This window comes from Lissotriton vulgaris, chromosome 2_2 (assembly GCF_964263255.1).
Source record: "Lissotriton vulgaris chromosome 2_2, aLisVul1.2, whole genome shotgun sequence".
NCBI lineage: Eukaryota > Metazoa > Chordata > Amphibia > Caudata > Salamandridae > Lissotriton > Lissotriton vulgaris.
In genome coordinates, this window is record NC_141688.1 from 207676473 (window position 1) to 207699936 (window position 23464).

The window sequence follows — 23464 nt, forward strand, 5'->3', positions numbered from 1 at the left end:
GCCGCGAGCTATGCACTTAATGAGCCATGACAGAAAGCCAGATGGCGCCTGTGCCCGTGACCAGGCGCGTAACCGCAAACTTTAGGCCATAAGCAAAAGCGTGTTGTCGATTTTTAAAGCTCACTTACTAAATGTCTAGCCAGACCAGCGCATGTGCTGGCATAGGCAAAACCTAAAAAGTAGCACCAGCAACAAGGAAAAAAAAGTGGATGAACACTTCAATAGGAGGACATGGCCAAAGTTACACAGAAAAGACACACACAAAGGTAGAGAAAGAGAAACCAGTTACCTACACGAAATAACATGCAATAACTAATAAAGAGCAAGGATAGGAGTGTCAGAAGCTAGCCAAACAATGGTAAGTAATGTGCACCGTACATGCGAAACCTAAAAAGGAAGCAGTACTTAATCGGTGGTTCAGGGACTGGGGTTACACATGAACATAAAGTAAAATCAAAGTAAAGCAATCACATATTTAACAAACAGGAGCCAGCAAAGAAGACTTACAATGATGCCAAGGAATAGTAAGCAAGGACTTTTAGTCCCTTGTATGTTTACAAGATGTCGAGCAAGTAACAGAACATATTCTCTCTCCGGTGAGACCTAAACAGACAGCAGAGACATTGTGTTGTTTGTGATTAGAATTAATTCCTAAATTTCTAGCAGTTTTAGAAGGGGCTGGTCGCTGACTGATATCAATTATTCATCCATCCATATTTACTCATTATTTTCACTTCTGCCCAGCAATCCTTCTATTTTCCAATACTTCCCTCTTACACTTTGTTCACTAATTGGTCCTGTCACCTTTCTAGCCAGCTTTTCCCCCCGCCTATCCATCTAGCCTTTCACCTTCATTTTTACCTTTATTTCACCCTTCCTACCTTTAACCCTTTCACTCTTCTACATTTCCCCTCCTTTTTAACCTTCCTATCTACCATCTTTCCTTCCTCCCCTTTTCTATCTGTGCATCGTACTTTATTTTTTCCCATTCTTACTCTCTCTTTCTTAACACTCTTTTTCTCTCTGCCTCACTCGCTCTTTCTAGTTTGCTCTTTCCATGGATGTCAATTCACCGAAATGCCAGGGGTAGTGGAAGTGACATCACATGCCCTTCGACCACCACTATCTCTAACACACATATACTTATATATACACACAAATTGATACATATACACTATCCCACACATAAACACACACTCACGCACAAGAATGCACACAACAAGCAATTAAAAGCATTTTTTACTTACCTCAGCTGCCATGGAAGGACATTTTCCAGCTTATTGTATTCCATTTGTATTACTCTAATAGTAAATAAAATTATTTACTTATTCACTATTAGTGTAATGAAAAATTGACATAAAGTATAGAGTGTGGAGCCCTCGCTGCTGCTGTTTCCTGGCACTGAATTTTCCACCTCTGAGACAAGGGGGTCCTGGCACTGAATTTTCCACCTCTGAGGCAAGGGGGTCATTCAGGCAGGTCTAGGGGTAGCAGCTGCGAGCCCTTGCTACTAATGACGTCCATGGCTTTCTTTCTCTCCCAGTTTGAACATTTTTCTTTCCCATCCTTCTTCACCATGCTTGGCTGATGTGACAACACTGGGCCTATACACTTTTGCTATGACATAATACCCCCTTTATGGTGTTAATTATGGGCTTTTATGGGCTTTTATCTGGAGAGTAGCACCTGGCTCCTGCGCTGCTATAAATCCAAATGGCAGCTCTGTCCATGTGATCACTTCGGTGGATACCTAGAGAGCGTCACACTTCCAGGACTCCGGGATCACAGCTGTCAGCAAGCCAAAACGTGTGCTTCACATCTGTTTGCTTATGGTGCCAGAAGTTCTTGATCATTTCCTCACTCCCTGATTCCCGTAATTGTTCCTGCTTGTCGGGGCTTGCTGTCCTCCTTACGTCCTCGCTACACTCAACTCAAACCCTGTTATCAAGCGTTCTTTCACTTCTCTCTTTACCACTACATGTTGTTCTTACACCTTCCTGACCACATCTTGATCATTAATGTCTCCCTCTTTTTCATGGCCCCTCCACAGTCCCAGGTGTCTCCAGTGTCTCCACCTTACTGCCTGGTACATTGTGCATCATCAGTGGTCCCACCTGTACTTTAATCTTCAGCCTCAAGTTCAGCTTCAAAGGTCAGGCTTCTGTGTCCCAAACTCTCATTGTCTTCTGGATAGCTGTTACTCAAGACACTGTAAGATTTAAGGGAAATCTTGACATTATGGTGTTTTGTTCTTGCTTATCCTGTGGCCCCCATTGTTGACTCGATGAGCGTTGACCAACAAGAACTGCACAGCCAGGAGCTCCTCTCCTTTTGCACCTTGCTGTCCTTCTCGAAGATGGGATGCTCTCTAAAGGCTTGGTGTGGCCATGTGCATTATTAGTATGACCAATAGTCTATTGTGCAAATAGGACTTTAGTAATTGATTGATTTGGCTTGGACCTGCCCCGAGTGAATAAGAGATTGGTGCCCGCGCTCCTGTACGCGGACGACGCGGTGCTCTTAGCACGCACCTCACGAGAGCTTCAGTAATCCCTGAATAGGTACACCAAATTTATGAGCGACCTAGACCTCCATATAAATATAAAAAAAACCTATGTGATGGTGGCGGGACAAGCCAAGAAACAGGGAAAAGCTATCCTCCTAAATAATGAAAAGCTGGAAACCACCTCCCAGTATCCATACTTGGGGATCGTGATAGATGAGAGGCTTACCTGGAGGGCAGCCATAGAAGCACGCAAACACCAACTGCTGCGCTCCATCGCTGCTCTGATGAAATTCGCTCAAAAACTTGGGAAAAAACCCCCGGTAGAATTACTTAAGATCTATAGAGCTAAGTGCCACTCCATCGCACTATACGGGGCGAGCCTATGGGGACACAAAAATACAAATGCCCTGCAGGTAGCAGAAAATATCTTTCTGATTTACTTGCTTGCGGTCCCAAAGAGAGTCTCTACCTACGCCTGCCATGCAGAACTGGGACTCCCACACATTGAAGATCTGGCTAAAGTCGAACCACTACTTCTTTGGCGCAGAATATGGGTCTCAACAAAAAATACACTTACTAAAGATATAATTACGGACTGTATGACTCTAGACAGGGCCGAAAAAATAGATTGGCTTAGGTATATAAAGAAACTTTTTGTGGACTTGGGAATGCCGTAGTATTATTACAATCCTGAAACCATTACTGAAATAACAAAAAAAGACTTAAAGGTAAAGGCGATGAGCTATTTTGAAGAGCTTCGCATTACTGTGGAGATCAGGAAACAATCAGTACAGCACTCCATAGCAGTTATGTCCACCCTAGAAATGGAACCCTATCTAACATATGTAAAATCGCAGTTCGAACGTTTCCTATTAACGAGATTTAGGCTGAACATTTTCCACAGGGTGGTATCATTCCCTAAAAGAAACAGCTGGGATGAATGTTTAACTTTTTGCCCATGTGACGATTTATCAGAACAGTCGACAATGCATACCCTCTTGTTTTGTAAATTTTATTCTGAACACCGGAAACTTTGGTTAATTCCTCTGCTTCGTTCCTTACATTTTAGAAGATGTCGCCCCGCTATGTTATGGTTACAATTCTTAAAATCGCCTTATGTCTGTAAAGTTCTTAGTACTTTTTTAAAATGCATTTTTCATCATAGGCTAAACCTTCAAAACAATAATCTCTAGAATTATTTGAATTTGATAATGTTGAGTTTTTACTATACTGAATCTTAACCTACACCGTTGAATTTTATAAAAATTGTCTGTACTCTTTTATGGTTCTCTTTGTAAAAATGAAACCGAATAAAGATTTTACTACTACTAATTGATTGATTAATCATCACGAAATGCAACCAACTGCATGCAAATTAGCCTTTGTCCTCCTCTAATAGTCCAGCTCACATCTCTTAGCGCTGTACCTTCTGAATGAGAATTCACAGAACCCTGGACCAGTTTCACCCTTGATGGGCTTCATGAATGATGTTCAGATTGAGACCCATGACGCAGTGTGCTATGGGGATATCTCAGAACTTGTGAAGGTTTAAACTGTTTGTCACCAGTAGAAACATGTGATATCGGTATGACTGAGAAGGGTTATATGATGGTTCTCATCTAGTTTGTTGCAGTGGTAGAAAAACATGTGAAGTGTGAGTAAGTGGATTTTTGCACTTGTAGCATGATGTTTAGGCAGAACCCTAATTCTGTCTGTAAGTGGTGCTGTGAACACTGCACTGGATGCTCAGGCAAGCCCCTTGCTCTTAGAGCTAATAACATCTCCTCCAATAAGGATGATAGAAGAGCTGATGCAGTAATTGGTTCTTCTTATTTGGATTGAAATACGCCTGTTGTCTGGTTGGCTGACTGTACATATGGTAATGTACGAGTAGATTATTTTTGGAGTCAGAGGTTTCTGTGAGACCACTGGGGCCATTTCCCTATCTTGTCTAACATGGATTTCAGGGCCCTGTCTCCATCTCTGCATGGACAGCCTCTGTTAGTTCATTGCTTTTAACGAGAATCCTTAGGCAAATCTATCATTAATCTGAAAGGAGGCGGGCCAGTAACAATGCAGGATAAGCCACGACCTAATATCACCCAGAGGCACGGAGAGATGCCGAGTAACAAGAAATACATCACGAGAACGAAAGCAAAAGCTCGTCATAAGCACACGACCAGTGTACTGCATGACGAGCTGAGCTCGTCATGAGCATGGAAGGGGTTAAAAAAGCACACGAGTGGTGCACGTGCGTGCAGCAGTGGCAAAAGTGAAAGTGATCGCAAACGCGCTGTAAGGGTGCCGCGAGCTATGCACTTAATGAGCCATGACTGAAAGCCAGATGGCGCCTGTGCCCGTGACCAGGCGTGTAACCGCAAACTTTAGGCCACAAGCAAAAGCGTGTTGTCGTTTTTTTAAAGCTCACTTACTAAATGTCTAGCCAGACCAGCGCATGCGGTGGCTCAGGCAAAACCTAAAAAGTAGCACCAGCAACAAGAAAAAAAAAGTGGATGAACACTTCAATAGGAGGACATGGCCAAAGTTACACAGAAAAGACACACACAAAGGTAGAGAAAGAGAAACCAGTAACCTACACGAAATAACATGCAATAACCGATAAAGAGCAAGGATAGGAGTGTCAGAAGCTAGCCAAACAATGGTAAGTAATGTGCACCGTACATGCGAAACCTAAAAAGGAAGCAGTACTTAATCGGTGGTTCAGGGACTGGGGTTACACATGAACATAAAGTGAAATCAAAGTAAAGCAATCACATATTTAACAAACAGGAGCCAGCAAAGAAGACTTACAATGATGCCAAGGAATAGTAAGCAAGGACTTTTAGTCCCCTGTATGTTTACAAGATATCGAGCAAGCAACAGAACATGTTCTGTTTCTGGTGAGACCTAAACAGACAGCGGAGACATTGTGTTGTTTGTGATTAGAATTAATTCCTAAATTTCTAGCAGTTTTAGAAGGGGCTGGTCGCTGACTGATATCAATTATTCATCCATCCATATTTACTCATTATTTTCACTTCTGCCCAGCAATCCTTCTATTTTCCAATACTTCCCTCTTACTCTTTGTTCACTAATTGGTCCTGTCACCTTTCTAGCCAGCTTTTCCCCCCGCCTATCCATCTAGCCTTTCACCTTCATTTTTAGCTTTAATTCACCCTTCCTACCTTTAACCCATTCAGTCTTCTACATTTACCCTCCTTTTTAACCTTCCTATCTACCATCTTTCCTTCCTCCCCTTTTCTATCTGTGCACCGTACTTTATTTTTTCCCATTCTTACTTTCTCTTTCTTAACACTCTTTCTCTCTCTGCCTCACTCGCTCTTTCTAGTTTGCTCTTTCCATGGATGTCAATTCACCGAAATGCCAGGGGTAGTGGAAGTGACATCACATGCCCTTTGACCACCACTATCTCTAACACACATATACTTAAACAAGCAGCCCGTCCCGACCTTGTCCGGGAGCATTCAGGTTTCCCCTACCCCCGCCTGCCCCGACATTGGCAAGCAGCCCGTGCCCCCGCCCGCCCCGTCCCCCGCCTGCCCAGACCCCAGCCTGCCCCGACATTGCCTTTCCTCAGCCGATCTGTTTTCCCGCCTGGCGTGAGTCAATGGAGGTCGGACAGTACTACCTGCAAAATGTTCCACCCGTCACCTTGTTAGTCCCTGTCCCCCGCCTGCCTTGACCCCCCCCGCCAGCCCCGACATTGCCTTTCCTCAGCTGATCTGTGTTGTTGTAACTCCCCGTCCCCCGCCTGGCCCGACACCAGCCTGCCCCGACATTGTCCCCGGAGCCTTACCTCAGCCGCTGCTCCTTAGTTCACCACTCCTCGCCGCTCTGCTCCTCACCGCCTGTGTTGTTGTAACTTCCCGTCCCCCGCCTGGCCCGACACCCGCCTGCCCCGGCATTGTCCCCGGAGCCTTACCTCAACTGCCGCTCCTCAGTTCACTGCTCCTCGCCGCTCTGCTCCTCACCGCCTGTCCGCCGCCGCTACTCCCCCACGCCATGTCCGCCTCTCCGCTGCTCGCACCGCCGCTGGCCTGTCCGCTGCTCCTAAGGTCATCACTCCTCCCCCTTGCCATGTCCGCCGCTCCTCGGACGCCGCTCCTCCCAGTGCTCCTGACGTGAGCACGCACGTCGCGGCCGGCGTGAATTTGGAGGGACTACTTTTTTTGTTTAATATAAATTTTGTAAATACCGTTTATTTTTTAAATTTATATAGCCTATGTACTTCTGCTTGCCCTGACGTTTTCAAACATGTATTGGGTGTTTGGATTGGTGGTGTACTTTTCGAGTTTACCTGGCTCAAAGGACACAGTTCTCTCTTTATAATAGTAGTATAGATATAGATATACACACAAATTGCTACATATACACTATCCCACACATAAACACACACTCACCCACAAGAATGCACACAACAAGCAATTAAAAGCATTTTTTACTTACCTCAGCTGCCATGGAAGGGCATTTTCCAGCGTATTGTACTCCATTTGTATTACTCTAATAGTAAATAAAATTCTTTACTTATTCACTATTAGTGTAATGAAAAATTGACATAAAGTATAGAGTGTGGAGCCCTCGCTGCTGCTGTTTCCTGGCACTGAATTTTCCACCTCTGAGGCAGGGGGGTCACACAGTCAGGTCTAGGGGTAACAGCTGCGAGCCCTTGCGACTAATGACGTCCATGGCTTTCTTTCTCTCCCAGTTTGAACATTTCTCTTTCCCATCCTTCTTCACCATGCTTGGCTGATGTGACAACACTGGACCTATACACTTTTGCTATGACATAATACTCCCTTTATGGTGTTAATTATGGGCTTTTATCTGGAGAGTAACACCTGGCTCCTGCACTGCTATAAATCCAAACGGCAGCTCTGTCCATGTGATCACTTCGGTGGATACCTAGAGAGCGTCAGACTTCCAGGACTCCGGGATCACAGCTGTCAGCAAGCCAAAACGTGTGCTTCACATCTGTTTCCTTATGGTGCCAGAAGTTCTTGGTAATTTCCTCACTCCTCCCTGATTCCCGTAATTGTTCCTGCATGTCGGGTCTTGCTGTCCTCCTTACGTCCTCGCTACACTCAACTCAAACCCTGTTATCAAGCGTTCTTTCACTTCTTTCCTTACCACTACATGTTGTTCTTACCCCTTCCTGAACACATCTTGACCACTATTGTCTCCCTCTTTTTCATGGCCCCTCCACAGTCCCAGGTGTCTCCGGTGTCTCCACCTTACTGCCTGGTACATTGTGCATCATCAGTGGTCCCACCTGTACTTTAATCTTCAGCCTCAGGTTCAGCTTCAAGGGTCAGGCTTCTGTGTCCCAAACTCTCATTGTCTTCTGGATAGCTGTTACTCAAGACACTGTAAGATTTAAGGGAAATCTTGACATTATGGTGTTTCGTTCTTGCTTGTCCTGAGACCCCCATTGTTGACTCGATGCGCGTTGACCAACAAGAACTGCGCATCCAGGAGCTCCTCTCCTTTTGCACCTTGCTGTCCTTCTCGAAGATGGGATGCTCTAACAGGAGAGACTCCGTGGAGCCTTCTAATGGCTTGGTATGGCCATGTGCATTATTAGTATGACCAATAGTCTATTGTGCAAATAGGACTTTAGTGATTGATTGATTAGTCATCACGAAATGCAACCAACTGCATGAAAATTAGCCTTTGTCCTCCTCTAATAGTCCAGCTCACATCTCTTAGCGCTGTACGTTCTGAATGAGAATTCACAGAACCCTGGACCAGTTTCACCCTTGATGGGCTTCATGAATGATGTTCAGATTGAGACCCATGACGCGGTGCGCTATGGGGATATCTCAGAACTTGTGAAGGTTTAAACTGTTTGTCACCAGTAGAAACATGTGATATCGGTATGACTGAGGAGGGTTATATGATGGTTCTCATCTAGTTTGTTGCAGTGGTAAAAAACATATGAAGTGTGAGTAAGTGGATTTTTGCACTTGTAGCATGATGTTTAGGCATAGCCACCTTCTATAGAACCCTAATTCTGTCTGTAAGTGGTGCTGTGAACACTGCATAGGATGCCCAGGCAAGCCCCTTGCTCTTAGAGCTAATAACATCTCCTCCAATAAGGATGATAGAAGAGCTGATGCAGTAATTGGTTCTTCTTATTTGGATTGAAATACGCCTGTTGTCTGGTTGGCTGTCTGTACATATGGTAATGTACGAGTAGATTATTTTTGGAGTCAGAGGTTTCTGTGAGACCACTGAGGCCATTTCCCTATCTTGTCTAACATGGATTTCAGGGCCCTGTCTCCATCTCTGCATGGACAGACTCTGTTAGTTCATTGCTTTTATGCTCACAGGAAGCACTGGATCTAAGGAGAACAGGACTAAGTACTGGGCGGGCAGGCAACACCCATCTTCAAGTCAGGTTTTTCAAGGTTCTCCATATCAAGTAGTGCAGGTGCAGGGGATTGGGTGGAGCTGTTACTCCAACTACAGCTCCCTGGTGTGCATGACAGGGAGAGGTGTGGCACCGCGGCCAGGGCGACTGACGCTGGAATCTGGGGATCACGGTTCGATCCCCGGCTCCGGCGGCAGGTTAGCCCAGCACCATGTGACTCTGGGCAATAGCTTGCTTAATCTTCCCGACGACCCCCAGGACCTAGAGACCCTTACAGGTGATTGTTCGCGCTTTACAAATGTGGATTATTATGACATGATGACATGGAGACAAGGGATTAGGTTATGGAACACAGAGCAGAGCTTAGATTGCTAGAAAGTACCTTTCCACAGCGTGTGTGGCACAGCCATTTCCAGATCCTTTAGACTTCCCATTTAGTGAGTTTGAGGAGAATGTAGGGGCATATTAGCAATAAATAGCGATAATTATCGCTAAATGTGCTTAGCGCGTTTTTTTTATCGCCGGAAATTATCTCAGAGATAACGTGCTATTAGCAACGTTTATCTCTAAAGTGATAAAATATCCGGGGATAGCGGCTCAATGCGTGAACATCGCTTGAAATCCAACTATATTCAGGCATCATCGCTAATGGGGACTTAACCTGAATATCCACCTCCCATTAGATATACAGGTCAAGTCGTGGTCTGAGCAGGCATTAGGTCTGGCGATATTTGCGCTTAGCGTGATTTTTTAAATCACTTCGCCTGCCTTGCTAATAGGTGATAGCTGTGCTAGCGACTGCTTTCAGTCACTAACAGGTAGGGTATGCCCACTTTGCATGTCATTAGCGATAAATATCGCTGACATGCAGATTGGGCCTCGAGCCTGTAGCTATCGCCTATAAGCTGTCACTATTGTTAGCGACAGCTTGCTAATTGGGCGATAAAAATATTGCCGCTTTAGCTGGAAAAAGTCCAGCTAAAGCAGCGATATGGCCCTTGCTAATATGCCCCGTAGTGCGCCAGCAGGTCCCTTCCAAGACAGCCACAAATACCTTGACCTGGAAGAAGAGATGTGTTTGCTGTATTTATGATGTGGAAAGGATAAAGTCACCAATTTGACTGAATCTGGATAAGTGACAGTGCCTGCAATGGGGTGATCAGATGTCGTTCTGCAGAAGAGTGCCTGGACGGAATTGAGGTTACGGTGCACCGCAAGATGCAAAGTTAGTTAAGAAGGGTTCTTAGAGGGAGGCATATGGGCGTGCGGCCAGCAGAGTAACTCTGTTGGGTCTGATCCCTGTGCCAAGGTGCAGTAAGATCAGAGGAAGGAACATTTCTGAGATCACCCGACGATAGCATGGTCTGTCTTGGAGACTTGAAGGCTTGGCAGCACTATTGGGACCCAGGGGCTAGGTGGCCACGCTTTATAAATCCTATTTGATGTAAAAAATAAATTTAGGCTGATAATCTGCTCCTGATGCAGCCCTGACTAAAGTCACAAGCCACGGCTTTCCCAAGAACGGAATCAAGACATTCATGAATTTTTGTGAACTTTTAGGGACTTAAGAGGAAAGATCCTCACGCCGACTACAAGTATCTGTGTCATGTCCCTGGGTATTGTTTGCTTCCACTGGGACAATGGGAGACACTACTGTGCAACCAAAGAATGGTATCGTTGCCCCAGTTCTGAGACCAGCAAACACCTCATTAGCACATGTTTGCCTTACACTTCATGCAGCAAACAATAACAGAACACCTGTTTAACAGTAAGGCTGAGATTCTACAGAGGTGATATCTGGAGGTATAGTTCGTTCCTTTGCCCTAATATTCAGCTGGATGGTCGAATTAGATATGGATTGTGTGCCGAGTCGTGATATATGATGGGGGACGTATGCATGAAGATTGACATTTCGAGGTGTTTTAGCCAGACACTCCGTCTACACTGCAGACAGGGGTGAGTGCACACTCTTGGGTAACTGAGCTTCAATACCACATGCCACTCACGAGGGTGGGGGTCAACGGAAGAGAAGTCATGATAGGGGGCACTACTTCTATAACCCGCGTGCTGAATACAGAGAATAAGGTCAACTAAGCGCTACTATATTCCCGGTACTTCCTGACCCGTGATTGTTGATTGTTGAGAAGGGTGAGTCATAGAAGTTCTTGTAAGACAACCCCTGTGACGTCACAGCAGGGCCCGTAGTAGGTGCCCCGGGGATACAGAGTGCTCTGAACAATGGGGAGCGCCCATCAGTTGCCTCCCTCCAATCAGCGCGGGCCGGACTAGTCATGCCGGGCACCGGGCAATCCCCCGGTAGGCTGGCAGGGGTGGGGGCCGGTTTTGTGACCGGAGGCCGGTTCTGTTGTTGGGGCCGATTTGGACGGTCGGTCCAAATCGGTCACAACAACAGAACATAGACATTAAGCACAATCAGGCTGCTGGCCTGTCTGAACGGTAGCACGATTCCTGATCAAAAATAAATAATTTATTTGAAATCGGCGTGGCACTGCCAGCATGAGAACTCATGCTGACAGTGCTGCGCTGATTTAAAATAAATTATTTATTTTTGATTAGGCGGCCTCCGCGGCGCCGCCCAGCCCTATAAAGTATTACACGCTCCCTGCGTGATGACGTCACCCCCTGCTCCAGTCCAGTAACCCTGAACCATGGCGGTCCTGGCACCCCTGCTCACCCTGCTGTACTCGAGACGGCCCCGCGGCTCACGCGAATGCTCACGCCTGGAATGCTGAGCCAGAACTGCTAGGGAAGGAGACCGACGTTATAGATGGGGTAAGACATTCCCAAGAGAGAACAAGATATACAAGAAAGGGAGCTAATAAGATAGACCTCGTAGCGAGAGAATGAGATAGACCTGAGAGAGAACACGATAACCAGAGACTGTTGATGCAAAAACTGCATATTTCAGGTAATTAACATATCGTATGTACAACATACTTGAGCTTCAGACAAGCTAGTGTATTATTAAATGTATTACCTGAATAGGACACCTTTTTTAGGGGGCCAGTACATTGTGGTGCACTGCATACATGCCACTGAACCCGATTCAGACGGGAGACTCAGGATTATTTAAACCCAAATTTGCTATATTTTGTCAGTATCCCCTTTGGAATCGCATCTGCTCCAATAGAAGCTCATAGGGGAAGTACATTCTCCGATTATGTTTTGTTTTAACTTCCACTTTCCTCTTCTAAAAGGTTGGTATGGATATTGCATGTGAATTCACCTCCCTTTAGCCCACCATGACTCGGCAAGAATCCGGGTGGGGGTGGTGGGCAGTTTCGGGAAGCATGACTCACTGGGAAACCAGGTTTCGTGACACAGCGAAAATGAGAGCTAATCCGGCCGATGTTTGTTTGTGCAGACTCGCGCTGTAGCGTGTCTCAGCAAAAAACGAAATCCGACTTGTGACTGTGTAAAACCAGCCAATGTTTGTGCCTAGTCAGAAAATACAAAACCCATACCGTGACTCGACGAAAAACAAAATCGTGACTTCTGAGTAAGCAGAACCAGACGACGTTTCAGCGCAAACACAAGAAGAGGCGCCATGCTTCAGCAGATACAGTAATGCGGAATGATGGCTGGCGCGGCCCTACTACCTCTTCTCGGCTCTGCTCTCGCTCGCCTTCCGGCTGGTGCGGAAGGCGCCGCCGCTGTGCCTGGGACTGCTCACCCAGCGCCAGGACGGCAACTCCTGCGACTTTGACTGGAGGGAGGTCGAGATTCTGATGTTCCTCAGCGCCATCGGCATGATGAAGAACCGGCGCTCCATCATCATTGAGCAACACATGGGGAACATCTTCCTGTTCAGTAAAGTTGCCAATGCAATTCTTTTCTTCCGTCTGGACATCCTGATGGGACTGCTCTATCGCACCCTGTGCCTAGTGTTCTTGATGACCTGTACACCCCATCTCTACATGGGACCAGAATATATCAAATATTTCAATGACAAGACCATCGATGAGGAGATTGATAAAGATCGACGGGTGACCTGGCTCGTGGAGTTCTTTGCCAACTGGTCCTCGGAATGTCAGTCCTTCGCGCCTGTATATGTGGACCTCTCCCTAAAGTACAACTGTGCTGGCCTGAAATTCGTAAGCCAGGTTTTATTGAGGTTCTGCGAGGGGTACCAAGCAATGTGCGAGCTGCACAGTTTTGGATGCGCTGCAGTTTTTGTAAAGTTTACTCCGGCGCCCCCAGGTATTTATTTATTTATTTATTTATTTATTTATAGAGTTTTGTATAGCGCGGACAAGACCCGTGGGTATCAGAGCGCTTAACAGGAAAGAGATTACATATAGACAATATAATAGCATTAATAATAACAAATAGATATGAGGTAGAAGGCAATGTACTCTAAAGATGTGATTAGATATATATATTCCTATTGTCTGTGCAATTAGCATTAGATGCTTAACAAGGAAAGAAATTACATATAGACATTATAATAGCATTAATAATAGCAAATAGATATGAGGTAGAAGGCAGTATACTGTAAGGACGTGATTAGATATATATATTCCTATTGTCTGCGCAATTAGCATTAGATGTCGAGCAGGCTTGGCTCGGGTCAGAATAGCAAACCCAGCTCGGTGAGGTAGGGTTATAAGGCATTCCAGTGCATCTCAAGGATAAAATGGATAAATAAATACAGAGCATTGTTGAAATCAAGGCGAGATTGAATTAAGCCTTGTATAACTATCTGTCTGGCCTCAAAGGGAAGAAGTGAAAGGATTCTTTTAACCATCCTCAGGAGGCCAAAACAGGTCGCTGAGACTTTGGTTGCCTGCGTGTCGAAGGTCAATGATTTGTCCATCCACACCCCAAGGCTTTTGATGTTGTCTCTAGGGGTGGGGGCTGTGCCCATGCTCAGAGGCCATAACAACTCTAAGGTGGAAGGAGTTGGGGGGCCTAGGAGCATAAGCTCCGTTTTATCGTCATTGAGCTTCAGACAGGACTTTGTCATCCAACTCTTGACCTGTTCCAGGCATGTTGTTAAGTTGGACTGCAGTTGTGGGTTGCTCTTTTGCACAAGAGAGACCACTAGCTGGGTGTCGTCCGCATAGGTAATGATGTTAATACCATGCGGACGCACAATCCCAGCCAGCGGTTTCATGTAGGCATCCCAGTGGCTTGCTAGAAGAGACCGATGTACCTTCAAAGACCTGGAAGGTTCGATCACTTAAAAAAGACCTGAACCAAGCCAGGGCTTCTCCCGATATTCCCATGTCGAGGAGACGGTTTGAGAGTATTTTATGATTAACCGTAGAGTGGCACATCCCGTAATTGAATTTCCCCTGTCTGGACTGCCGCCCGCAGGTGAGTGCTTTGCATCGGTGCGCTGGCCAGATCTGATTGATTTATGTGTGGTGGTGGAGCCTGCATTTACATTGCAGGTTGTCTCTGCATTACTAAAGACAGCGTGAAGATGTTTGAATAGGCTAGCGCAAACTCATGTCATCTATACCAACTCGTGCAGGCCTGAACTCATCCTCGCGTGACCTATCTAGTCAATTTTCTATCAGGGTGAATGCATTGCTTACCTTTGACTGGGCTCAGCACTGCACTGTCTGGACTGTGGGGCCGGGGGGCAGCGTCACGTCATATGGGAGGAGGCCTAGATATTGATGCCCTGACTGTCTGGTGTGGTGGGCGACAGGCCTAGTGGGCGAGCTTCCTTCCTGCTGGAGGCTGAGGAGGTCTATCCCCAATTCCAGTTGGCACCTCTGGTCTTTACGCCACATTTAGGTTTAGCATTTCAAAGTACCCTTTGTTGGGAGTTGCATTCCCTGTCTTTTGTTGTTGCAGGAGCGTCATAAATCCACAGGAGTTCTTTTGTTTGGGAGAGAACAGCAGCACCCATGCCTGCTGACTTTCACACCTGTCCGTGCAGAGATTTTTAGGAGCCTCAACCATTATCATGCAAGTGAGGCGATTTAGCAGAGTTTAGGGGCACAAAGACACCCTGGAAACATATAAAAAAACAAAAATGCACCTTCTTTGCTTGAGAATAGCCCTTAGGAGGGCCAAGGGTTACCATGGGAGGGCCTGCCCCACTTGGCGATTCCTCTAGATCCCGGCTTATCATACAAAATTACATTTTGTATGGTAAATTGTCCACTGATCGTAGTCAGTGAGGAGATGTGACCTAGGTGGAATTTTTAGGGTGATCTGACAGATATTGGATGCACAATAAAGATTACGGCCAATTTCTGCTCTACTAAGTCTGGTCTCTATAATTTCCAGGTTGGCCTCAGTGGGTCCTCGGTGGGGTACCAGTAGGGGCTGTAGGGGCTGAGTAATAGTGGCACAAATCTTGGGGTTATAGCTCTGCAAAAATAAACTAAAGACCCTCCTCTTTAGGTAACTCCCCCTCCCACCAAATGGTGAATCCCAGCTGGGAGGACGCCCCCTTGTCCTGCCTGTATTAACCACCTCACCGGTCCTCTGTACTCCGACCTTCACCCCCACTTTTCTACAGAGCTCCATTGCTTTGTAGGTAGTTCTAAATAAATACCCACAGGCATATAATTAAAAGAAGGTGGGTGTGTATAAGAGCAAAAGTATGACACAGAAGAAAAAGAATGAAAAAAGACATAAGCAGCAACATACAGAAGGGAACAGAGGTAACGTTTGTCAATGTGACTGTAAGAGAGGGAAAATCAAGTACAACAAGGCAGGAAAAAAGGAAAAATCATGGCATGAAGAAACGACAGAAAAATTAATATAATTTGCATGTTCTGGTTTAAAAAGAGATACTTTATGAGGTTAATGTATCCACTGTGGAGATCTCAGTTAAAGAAAGTGCAGATCACCGAGTTCCATTGTTAGAAGTCTGTGTGGTACCTGCAGCTCACTTGTTTCAGGCCGAGTCAGTGGGATATCTTGCTTGGTGACCATACCTACTGTCGAGCCCCATGTGTAACCTGTCAAGCTTTCTTATCTAAGCAGGGAGGCTCCAGAGGTAAAGGTAAATGTCCTTGCTGCAGAGAAAGTTCTGTGAGTTACTCAAACATCTGAATGTAACTAGAATGTGACAGATTCCAATCCTACAGAGAGAGATCAGCAGGTTAATGCACTCACTGCAAATATAGATAAGAGGTTCCAATCCTACTGAGAAAGTTCAGTGGGTTTTAGCATATATAGTTATTGATATTTTTGTGTAACTCTGAGGTCAGATTTTTCACCTCTAGTGTGATAACTCGATGGCTGATTGCGCCTACTCCAGAGTTATGTCTGAGCCTGCAGGTAAGTGGTTCCAATGTAGTGAAATAGCCCCCGCCAAGCACTGCTACAGACGGTGTCCTGGGACTGTTCACACGTTGCCCACTTACCTTACATAAAGTTGTACGGTGGTTTATCAGTGTGGTGCCATAAACTCTATGGATGGATTGGGCCCTTCTGTGTGTATATTTATTGCTGCACTACAGGGAAGCTGATCGCTGAGCTCACGTGCATGCAGTGCACATGACAGCTTCCTAGGGGCAACATTACCCTGAAAGCAGCCAGTACAGACGGCAGTCTACCTGCACAACAGGAGCCCGGTAGGAGGGAGCAGGCCACTCTCCCACAGGTGGCACTCCAGGCAATGGTCTAGATTGGTCTTAATGTACTTCTGGTCCTGTCTATTAAGCTGGGGACCTGTATAGAATAATTTAGGTATTTATAATACCTAAAACAATTACAAACGTACAATAAAATGATAGACATACCCAGGTCGTAGTCAAACAGAATTTCGAAATAACTTAGGACTACATTTAATTCTTGGTGGTAAGGATATTCCCTTGCAATAGCAACAGAGTATCCTTACCACCAAGAATGCGGTTTGCTGGGCAAATGTATATGCGGATGGACCTATAGGACTAATAATGGCAGAGACTACTCTGTCTCCTACATGATGAATCCCCTCCATTGGCCTTGTGGAGTAAGGGCCGTCGGAGACTGAGCTGTCATTCCACCCACCTAATTTAGATGAGCTGAATTAAAGGTCAGTTTTCACTGCCCGCAACCTGCAGGAAACCCTGGCTTTAAGGGGCAGTGAAACTAAATTGTATTTTCCAGTTTGGAGATTTTCATTTTGAAAATAAAAAAAGAAAATTGTTTGGTACAGAGCTGTGTCTTGCTGACGGAACCGTGCGCCAAACAGGAAAATGCATTGACAGGAACTGCTATAATGGCGGTTCTCACCAATGCTTTTTACATTACCTTCGCTTGGTAGTCATTTATAAGTTTGGCGGGCAGAGTAGTCTCGGCCTGGCAGGCGTAAAGTCCTAAATCAGACCAACGGAAATTACTCCATCCGCAAACATTGAAATATGGACCTTAGCCACTGAGTTAGGAGTGATTCACAGGCTATTCTAAAAGAAAGTGACCAAAGTAACATTTCATAATAAATAAATAAATAAATAAATGAATAACTACCCAAATTAAATTATTTGCCAAATAAGATACTACTAAGAGGGCTCAACAGGGCAATTTTTTGCAAGCATGTTTCATCTGCATCAACTCGTTTTTTACATTGTTCCATCACGCTAAGGTAATCAAATTTCAGGAATAGTTTAATCACTTCTTTACAGTTTCTTATTCCACTTTCTAACCAGAAAATGTACCCTTAAGGTTTTAAGTCTATTTAAAGAAACTGGCAAAGCATAACATATGTATTATTGTTTACTCTATAAACCCACGGGAGCTATAAGATGTATAACTCTCTTAATGGAGGGATATAAAATGCCAGCAAACGAGCTTTTGTCTAAATCTTGAAGGTAGGGCTTATCTCAAATAATGCTGGGGGGACGTGTGATTTCATGATGTATAACATTATTTAGTTTAGAATAGACCTCAAAGTTCTTATTAGAGCTAACTTCAGAGAAATAATATTTTTGATCAGGGTTTTAAAAATCACACATGCCTATCCTGCATCCCATAGATCAGTTAGTACTGTCTGCAGATGATCACACCGTGATTTTTATATTGCACCCAAACCATCCATAGTGGAGTTTGTGTCTGCAGACTTCCTCCTGTCACAGGCTTGGAAGACTGAGCTTCCAAAGAAAGATCTCTGAAGATTGAACTTCAGTATAATGTGAGCTCAGTTGACTGAATTAGGCCTCGCAAAGAGTACCCTAAAACGTCTACACTGGGCTCTGTTTGACAATCTGCACAATTTTCCCAGAATGCCACTGCCCCATAGGTAAAAGTGTGTAAGAATTGTGAGCAAACAATATCACAAAGTAGTTAAACACTTGGGGTGCCTGGGGACGTGTAAAGCCAATTTAACCCATATGTTAAATTTGCCAATATATTCTTACTCTCTGCTCTGCCCTCAGCTAATAACACCTCCTAGCTTTCCTCTAATCTATGTATATGATTACAGACTCACGAATACGTTTAGAAGGATCGATTTTGCTTCAATTTGTGAAAATAAGGCCTGGGATTTGTCTACAAATATTTCAATCCGGTTAACTCATGATAATAGGAACACGTCTTTCCAGCTTCTGTATCATGCGAATCCATTCACGTCCAAGAATACATTTATGGTTCCATCTGGCTTTGAGGATAATGATTGATGCAGTGCTGCGGGGCAGAATGGCAGTTCTGTTCCTGTCCGCCTACACTTCCCAAAGACTTGTAATTTGTGCCTTTTGAATCATTCCAGAAATGTTGGCTTGCCATGTGGGCAGTGTTGTACAGAATGGCTAACTTATTTTCCCTGTATTTCCCTGAGCCTGGTAGGAGGGCAGGCCCTTCCCGGTGGGCTGAAATACCCCGCTGCAGTGGTATACAATCAGAACACAGGGATAAGTCATCTAACCAGCCCAAGGGGACTTTGGGTTATGGGTGATGTCTTTTATGATGGGTACAAATGTTATAATCTCCATGCCTGTCCAATGCCTTCTGGCTGGGCCAAGGTGGGATTGGCTACATGGCTTAAGGTCAACATTGGTTGTAATATTGTGCAGTTATATCCGGGGGAGGCGGGGGAAATGCAGGCTTTTGATTCAAAGTGGGGCCTCAACTTAGGTCTGGTTCTCGTCAGTGCTTAATTTGTAAAATATTAAGTTCCAGGGCTCTGACCAGGAAGTCACTGCAGCTTGCACCACCCATCGCCCTTGTCATCGCTGTCAAAACAACTACTAACCATCTCTCTCGCACTTAAATGCAAAAGTTCAGATTATTCCTGGTACCCAAAGCTAAAGGAATGGTTGGGGAGGCAGGTATTATCAATTTTAATGTATATTGTATTCTTAAACTACTGTTGTTCTGCTCATCTCTAAATTAGATGAGCAGCGCCACCATGTGTTCTAAGTATGGTGCAGACAATAAGGTGCTGGTGCCGAGCGCCGGAAACCAATTAAGTGCTGGTGCTTAGCACCAGAAAGCCCCGTCTCAAATTAAGCACGGGTTCTAGTACATTTTTATAATACAATTTTTCATTTAGATATCTTTTCCAAGCTGTTGTATTTTGTGGATATATTGACAAATAGGAGTTCAAGTTCATGTTTGGGTTTGCCATTCAATATGATTTTGGCTGGCCATTTCAATGCAAAATTGGGGGCTGCGCCGAATCGGTCTGCATCAACTATTTCACCATACTTATTTGATGCCAGATTGGAGATAGTACCAGTCCGGCTCGCTCGCTGCGCTCGCTCGCTCCGCGCCGGACGGGGGCTGGTCTGGCTAAATTTACCAGGGCTGCTTTCAGTTCCCAGTCCGGCCCTGCCAGCAGGTGCAGCTGCTGGGTGCGGTAGGGGGATACAATCGCACAATATTATGCATTTGAACCCTGGAAGCTTCAAGAGTTCTTCAGTGCGTTGCTTTTTCTGCACCAACATCCGACAAGCTTTCTCTCTCACTCTTTCGTCCTGCCCTACTCGTCTCTCCCTCACCCTTTAGCCAGAGTGTCATTGTGTGCAGGGCCCTGAGAGGTATCCGGGGCCAGGTGCATCACTAGCCTGGTGGCACAGCAAGTACTGCGCGTGCACAGCCTCTGTTGGACCGTTGTTTGTGCTGTGCCGGGTGTATACGGTACAAAAGGGGGTGGTGATGGACGGATCATCTGAATCAATCAAACACTCACTCCCAGTCAAAAGATCTGGGTTTAATCCATCACCGTTCTTTAGCCCACTCTGCCACCCCAGTTCAGACATGGCCATATAAATTATTATAAATTATTATAAACTTCTTTATTCGGTTTTTTTTAGATGAAAAACCATAAAAGAGACATTAAAAAATATAAATTACAATACACATTACCATATTGCACAGATTAAGAAGTTCACTAAAATTTCATACATGTACAGGGTAACAGGCAAACGTCATATTATTGAGTCATATCATTAATCAGTAGTGGAATTACAAAATATTGGTTATAAATTTTGCCTATGCTTTATAGTACATTTTAAAAAATTAAGAACAAAGTAACAAACTGTTTCAGATTCAAGCTTTTGCAGTCTGAGCATTGCTGGCCTACATTGTCTGTGGCCCCAGCTCCTCAGTATCGGAAGTAACCAAATTATCCTATGTGGGCGATGGAATTTACAAAACATGGTTACATGTAAATTAGACTGAGTTGATTTTTCGTCACAGGGGCATACAGGATAATTAGAATCACTCCCCTTTCTCATAGGAAACGCGACCAATCTGAAAAATGTGTCTAGCCTAAATCTAGTCATCAACATTCTCTCGTAGATTGTTACCTGTAGTGTCAAATAGGGATGGATGCCATACGTTGTTTGTACCATATTTGCGTGAATGACCAAGGTTTTTGACGCTTCAGATGCCAATCGCAGGGTCTCTAAATGACGGAGGGCTTTTTGTTTTAATACCTTTTTTGGAAGGTCGATTATGGACTCTGGCTGGAAATAATATTTCTCGAGTCCAAGATCTTTTATTAAGTTTCTGATATAGGAAAGCCATCTTACTCTGGAAGACTTGTCGAGAGCCATTGTGTCGGCTACGATAGACTGGGTCAGCGCATTTTTGCCAGACGTCCAAATGCGCCGCCACAGCATCAAAGGTTGAATCTTGATCAAGTCCTCCAGGTAAGGGATTCCTAACTCTAAATGAGAGGCATAGGTTGAGGTGCATTTTGGAGTGGCCAATAGGAATCTTAAGAAGGCATTTTCTGCTATCTGGATGGAACTCGGATCAGTGTGTCCCCAGACTCCAGCTCCATACAGCGCAATGGCCTGACATTTGGCACTATATATTTTCAATAACTCCACAGGGGCCCTTTTCCCTAGTCTCTGGGAGAAGCTCATTAAAGCCGCTATTGACCTTTTAAACAGATGGCATCTTGTTTCTACGGCTGGCTTCCATGTCAATCGGTCGCCTATCATGATACCAAGGTATGGGTACTTGGTAGTGACCTCGAGTTTGTGATTATCGAGGTAGATTTCTTTTACTCCTTTTTTCTTCGTACCTGATATCATGACAAACGTTTTCTTGACGTTTACCTGTAGGTCCAGACCCCCCATGAAAGTTGTGTATCGATTCAAGGAATTCTGAAGCTCACGCGGAGTACGCGCAAGGATGACCGCGTCATCCGCGTAAAGTAGAGCGGGAATCAGGCGCTGTTTGATACGCGGGAGGTCCTGGGCCCCCCTCAACATCCCCTCCTCCAAACTATTGGTGTAAAGTGAGAAAAGGAGGGGGGCCAGGACACATCCTTGCCTGACTCCACGCTCTACTCCAAAAGGGGCCGTCAGCTCGCCATTCAGTCCATAGCGTACTCTGGCCGAGGCTCCTGAGTAGAGCTCCCTCAGAAAATCTAAAAGAGGGGATTCCACTCCCATGTGGCGTAGGACCGACCACAGCTTTGAGTGCGAAACGCAGTCAAAAGCTGCGGACAGGTCCACATAAACCATGAATATCGTGTTCCCCTAAGCCTGCATGTATTTACCCATTATCAGACTAAGATTGAGGGCCTGTTCTACCGTTCCGAAACCCTCTCTGAATCCGAACTGGAGATCAGAAATGATGCTCCGGTCCTCACCCCATTGCTGGAGTCGCTCTAGGATTACCCTCCCTACGACTATTCCGAGCGAGTCCAGCAATGAGATGGGACGGTAGCATTTCACGTCTTGGCGGTCCCCCTTTTTAAAAATGGGGACCATTATAGACTTGGTCCAAGAATTCAGAACTCCCTCATTAGCGGCAGTGGTGCATACTCTTGTAATGATGGGTGCCCAAAGTTCCAAATTATACTTGAAAAAGTCCACAGGGACCCCATCAGGCCCTGGGGCTTTCCCACTTTTGCTTGATTCCAGTGCCTGTAATAAGTCAGGTATATCAAAATGAAGGGGAATTGGGTGTTGTGCTTTGTTGATCAGGTTATCAGGGCCTTCTGGGATTACATTATTTTTAAAAATAGTGGAGAAATGCGCCACCCAGGTGTCTTCATCTATAGCGACTTCAATCTTGGGAGTATTTGTGTCGGAAAGATAGGGGGCTCTGACAGTTCTCCAAAAAGCCCCACTATTTTTTGAAACCGCACTCTTGTGTAGATCTTCCCAGAGTTTTTGTTTCACCTCTTTGGTTCTTTGCTTACGTTCCCCTATGTATTGGCGTCTGAGGAGTTGGATTTATCCCAAATCCCTAGGTTTGTTATGTAAGGCAAGTTTTAATTTAGTAAGGGCGGTAGTGCAGTTATGGTTGAACCACCCTTTCTTGCCTGCGTTTTTGGACGTTACTTTGGATGAGAGTAGTTCTTTAATTTTTACTAATATTTGTGTGAAGTTCTTTAGGACTTCTTCGTGGCTAGTCGAGAGGTCCTCTAACTTATTCTGGGCAAGAGTATTAGCGATTTTGGTATTTTGGGAATTAAAATCAGGTAGGTAGAGATACATCCTCAACGCAGAGTGATCACTCAATGAGTTGTCGATGACTTGAAAGTCTCTGGCTATGTCTAATAAGCCAGGGGACAAAAGAATAAAATCGACAGTCTTTTGATGACCTCTGCCCACGTAGGTTGGGTGAAGGGAATTTAAGTCCGCACTTGGTTGATTGGCAATTTGCAAATCCAGTTCGGAGAGCACAGTATTTAGAGCGTTCCCTGCTTTGCTATGCGTGAAGTGTACTAGAGGTGTTTCATGTTCGTCCACGATCCCACAGCAATGTAAATTCACCAGTGGGCATGGATGAAGGTTAAAATCCCCTCCCCATAATATATGGATTGCCCCATGTCTGCCTTTCCGTTGATGAAATTGGCTTATTTTCTCCTGTATGTTTCTAAGGAGGATCAAGAATTGATCTTCCTCTAAATTATTGTACAAATTGATCAATAAAATGGTCTCCTTGTTCACGAAGGAGAGTGAAAGAATGTGATAATTAGGATCCGAATAGACGATAGACACTTTAAGGTTTTTCAAGGTATTTGCTATATACGCTATTAGCCCACCTTTGGGCCTGCCTATTGTAGTACTCACGGCTGGGATAAAAAATGTTTTATATCCTGGTATATGGAGCTCTGTTGTAGCCCAAGACTCCTGGAGGCAAATAATTTTATAAGGTTCTAAAAAGTTTTGAGCCGTCCCATCCTCAAGCTT

At 45.0% G+C, this 23464-nt stretch overlaps 1 pseudogene; it reads left to right on the plus strand.

The window, feature by feature from the left end:
* The first annotated feature begins 11566 nt into the window (after positions 1 to 11566).
* LOC147729244 (thioredoxin-related transmembrane protein 2 pseudogene) lies at positions 11567 to 21475 on the plus strand (annotated as a pseudogene).
* Positions 21476 to 23464: the final 1989 nt, after the last annotated feature.